The sequence below is a fragment of the Octopus sinensis genome, linkage group LG5 (genome assembly GCF_006345805.1).
Source record: "Octopus sinensis linkage group LG5, ASM634580v1, whole genome shotgun sequence".
In the NCBI taxonomy this organism is placed as follows: domain Eukaryota; kingdom Metazoa; phylum Mollusca; class Cephalopoda; order Octopoda; family Octopodidae; genus Octopus; species Octopus sinensis.
In genome coordinates, this window is record NC_043001.1 from 120,017,625 (window position 1) to 120,022,750 (window position 5,126).

The following is a 5,126-nucleotide window of genomic DNA, read 5'->3' on the forward strand; positions in this document are numbered from 1 at the left end:
GCACGTCGGGCAAAATGCTTAGCGGCATTTCGTTTTCTTTTACCTTTTGAGTTCAAATGCCGTCGAGGTCGACTTTGCCATTCATACTTTCGGGGTCGATGAAATAAGCACCAGTTGAGCACTGGAGTCGGAGTTTTCGATTATCCCACTCCACCAAAATTTCAGGTCTTGTGCTTATAGTAGAAAGGATTATTATTATTATTATTATTATTATTATTATTATTATTATTATCATCATCATCATCATCATCATATTCATCATCATCATCATCATCATCATTATTATTATTATTTGTTTATTATTATTATACTTACCTGGCACAGGGGGAAACCACTATCAGCAAGGTGGTTTTCCCAGAGTGAGGCCCTTCCATTGCATTCCGGTTGGGTTGACGTTTGCGATCGCCCCAAATGTGGGTGACTCGGTGCGTTATTTCTCTTTATTATTATTATTATTATTATTATTATTATTATTATTATTATTATTATTATTATTATTATTATTATTTGCTAGTGCATTCTAATTTAGTTAAATATTTCACTTTGAAGTTTGGTGACAACAAGTCTCCTCAAATCTCAAGAATCTTCCTTAAGATTCTTGCAGGATGTAGGATAGTATTTTCTGCGAGTTTCAATTCCAATCTCTTTTAATCTTTTAGGCATAATTTTAAGTTCTGTGCCAAGTGCATCAATTACTACAGATGATTTAATACTGTTTGTTTATTTTGTCCTATACGAATATACCCGGTTATTTTGCTTCAATAGTATGGTCAGAATTTATGGGGAAATCTTACAAGATCTTGTGATTCTCATTTTTTTTTTTATTAAAATATCTCTGCTACGTTGTTCATAACACAGAAGGATAAATGCAATCTTAGAAAAAAAGAAGGCGAAGGAAAGACACAGGAAGGAACTGCAAAGGAAGTACAACATAATGCAGAAAGGACTGCAAATAGTTAAAGAAGAACTAAAACAAAAAAATCAAAGCAGCGTCGATAAAAAAAAACAAAACAGATTCCAACAGGGAACAGATAAGTACCAGCAGAATAGACTTTTCAAGAATCCTATAAACAACTGAACAGTGAAGAAGAGCATCAGGGAAATGATATATCATGTTGGAGCAGCAAGGAAATTCTGGGCAAAAATCTGAAGCAAACATAATATAAAAGCAGACTGGTTGCGGGAAATTTAAAAGAGAAATGGAAGCTGGAGTGACACAAGAATATATAACAATGACAAATAAGAAAATAAAAGAGACAATCACGGAAAAGAAAGTCAAAGAGATAATAAGGAATAAAGCAAATTGGAAAGCCCCCCCCCAGTTCAGATGGCTTACTGGGTTTCTGGCTCAAAAACCTCCCAAGTTTACACTTTTTTATACGACCATCTTTTACTTACTGCATAGAAGATGGAACTCCCAACATGGATGACAAAAGAAAGGACAGTACTGATGCAGAAGGACAAAGAAAAGAAAGTCAGCAATTATAGACCTATTACTTGCTTATCATTACTCGGACTTCATGGCAGATGAAGTATATGATTTTCCGGAAAAGAACCTACTACCAGAGGTGAAAAAAAGGATGTAAATCAAGGAGTAGAGCTGATCTGCTATAAATAGGTAGCAGAATATTAAATGAGGTACAGGTAAACAGGAAGAATTTAGCTTTTGAATGGAAGGCTTACGACAATGTCCCACACAGCTGGCTCTTGAAGTGTATGAGGATGCTCGGAGTGCAAATGAATAGCTAGGTAATATGAAAATAGGCCGGGGAATTTTTCATGGAGACTCGCTCTTTCCGTTACTCCTCGTAATTGCGTTAATTCTGCCAACAACTATGCTGAGAAAATCCAAGCCAGACTATGAGTTTACCAAAACGAAGATGAAAATAAATACCTACTTCATATTGATGGTCTTAAGAAATGTACAAAACATGAGACAGACTTGAATTCTCTGATCCAAAGAGTGAGAGTATTCAATAAAGAAATTGGAATGCAGTTTGGGGAAAATACGTGCGCAGTACTAGTTATAGAGAGAGGCCGGAAAATGAAGTCTGATGGCATAAAATTTGTACAAGAAAACATCATTAGATCGCTGTGGAATGATGAGGAGTATAAATACATAGGAATGCTACAAGATAGGTGGATAATGGAAGGAGAAATATGAGAGAGTGAGAGAGTCACTAAAGAGTAAAAAAGGAGAATCAGGAAGGTACTCGAAATATAATTAAATGGAGGGAACATCATTAAGGCCATCAATACATGGGCTATTCTCGAATTGAGATACTCCGCTACCTTTCTGAAATGGGTAAAGATTGAACTGCGAAACCTGGACAGCAGAACTAGAATATTGCTCACAATGTACAACGCACTCCGACCTAAAAGTAATACCAACCGACTCTACCTACCAAGAAAAGAAGGTGGCAGAGAATTACTAAAAGCAGAAGACACTGTTAGTACTGCGATACAGGGTCTGGAAAATTGTATCGCGCGGAGTAAAGAAAGATTACTTTCGGCAACCAAAGCTACTCAAAAGGTGACTGAAACAGGAGAATTCAAGAGCACTGTCGCTGTGAAAACGATTATCTTCCATGTAAATATGCATAACTTTATTCGATTTTGTACATAGACTAGTACACACTACTAGTGTGTTTATTTTAATGGCATTTCAATGTATTCAGAGAGGCTTTTGCTCTGTGTGTCGAGAAAACAATCGGCAAGAAAATGGAAACACAATTGAAAGAAGAAAAACCAATAATAATAATAATAACAATAATAATAATAATAATAATAATAATAATAATAATAATAATAATAATAATAATAATAATAATAATAATAATATAATAATAATAATAATAATAATAATAATAATAATATAATAATAATAATAATTCTTTCTACTGGAGGCAGAAGGCCTGAAATGGTGGGGGACGGGGCTACTCGGTTACATCGGCCCTAATATTTAATTGGTATTTAATTTATCGATCCCAATGGATGAAAGGCAAAGTCAATAATAATAATGATAATATAATAATAATAATATAATAATAATAATAATAATAATAATAATAATAATAATAATAATAATAATAATAATAATAATAATAATTTTGAGAGACCCAAAGAAAACACCTGAATGGTTAGCAAGTGGCATTACTTACCTACTCCCAAAGAATAACGAAACCAACCTTCCAAAAAACTATCGGCCTATAACCTGTCTATCCACCACGTATAAAATCCTAACATCTATCCTGGCGGAGAAAACATATGCATTCATGGAGAAGAACGATATTTTCCCCATTGAACAAAAAGGGTGCCGCCGAGGCTCTTACGGATGCAAAGATCAACTGCTAATCAATCGTATGATCCTTGAGAACTGTCACAACAAGCGCAGAAATCTCAGCACCGCATGGATTGACTATAAAAAGGCATTCGACAGTATACCGCATCCATGGATCTTGAGATCGCTGGACATCTTTAAAATTTCCCCTGTGATTTCAAACTTCCTGAAGCACAATATGTCGTTGTGGAATACGAATCTCCAATTATACCACTCTAATGGAGTACTTGCCTCAGAAAACATAAACATCAACTGTGGAATTTTTCAAGGTGACTCACTTTCACCTTTAATATTCTGCTTACAAGTGAATTAAACAATACCCCTTACAAGTGAATTAAACAGAACAGGGTATGGGTATAAAATTGCCAATAAAAAAATAAGCCATCTATTTTATATGGATGACTTAAAACTTTATGGTAAAGACAATAATGAACTTGAAGGCCTGTTGCGCACCGTGAAATCATTCAGCGATGACATCGGGATGGAGTTTGGACTTGAGAAGTGTGCCAAGGCCACTTTCCAGAAAGGAAAGTGAAGACCACAAATTCAGTCGTGTTAGATGTTGACACAGTCATAAGAGAGCTTGAGCAAGAACAGACATACAAATATTTAGGGATAAATGAAGGCTCTGGTATTCAGCATGCAAGCATGAAAGAGAAAATCAGGAAGGAATGTTATAGGAGAGTTCGTGCAGTCCTGAAATCTGAACTAAATGCACGTAACAAGGTGTTAGCTATAAATTCCTTAGCAGTTCCAGTTGTTACTTATAGCTACAATGTGTTGAACTGGAATATGAGTGAAGTAAAGAATATAGATAGAAAAATACGCAAGCTGCTGAGTTGTAATAGGATGCACCACCCAAATGCAGACGTAGATCGCCTTTACCTTCCCAGAGCCCAAGGAGGTCGAGGCCTGATCCTATTTGAACTAGCTTACAAAACAACCACAATTGGACTGGCCAAATATCTCGAAATATCGAATGACTGGATGCTAAAGCTCGTGGAAAATCACGAGAGACGAAAGAAGCTTCATTCTATCATCAAGGAAAGCAAAAAATTTGCTATTGATCTCGTGCAGGATACCCAAACTGAACAACCCGAGGGAAGTACGGCAACCATTGTTGCAAAGAAGGTGAAAATGATGGCAATGAAAAAAGCGCACGAGCAATTGGCTGATAGGTGGGAGGAGAAACCTCTGCACGGCAAATATGTGACCCGCAGCAAACAAGCTGATGTTGACCAGAAGCAAACCCATCAGTGGCTGCGGAGCTCAGGGCTAAAAGCAGAGAGCGAAGGTTTCATCCTGGCTGCTCAAGACCAAAGCCTATTAACCCGGAACTACCAGGCCAATGTGATGAAAAATGGAGCAGACCCAAAATGCCGATTCTGCAACGACATGATTGAAACAGTGGACCACCTAATCTCTGGATGTAAAGTCTTAGCACCAGTGGAGTATAAATTAAGACATGACAGAGTTGGCCAATATCTCCACTGGCTAATAAGTCGGCATTACAATATCAAAACTGCCGACAAGTGGTATAATCACCACCCTGAGGCTGTAACTGAAGGAGAAAATGTAACCATTCTGTGGGACTTTCCAGTACATACAGACCGAACCATCAAGGCCAATAAACCAGATATTGTTGTGAAAGACCAAAACAATAAAGTTTGCTTATTGATCGACATGAGCATCCCCTGTGATCATAATATCTCAGCGAAAGAGTTTGACAAGCTCAGAAAATATAAAGACCTACTCATTGAAATTGAGAAAATGTGGCATCTCAAGG

The 5,126-nt window shown here is 36.7% G+C and overlaps 1 non-coding gene across 1 annotated transcript; it reads left to right on the plus strand.

Moving 5' to 3' along the window:
* Window positions 1–307: 307 nt before the first annotated feature.
* LOC115212433 lies at window positions 308–471 on the plus strand. Its single transcript, XR_003881719.1, has one exon. It is a non-coding gene; the product is annotated as a U1 spliceosomal RNA (small nuclear RNA).
* The last annotated feature ends 4,655 nt before the right edge of the window (window positions 472–5,126 follow it).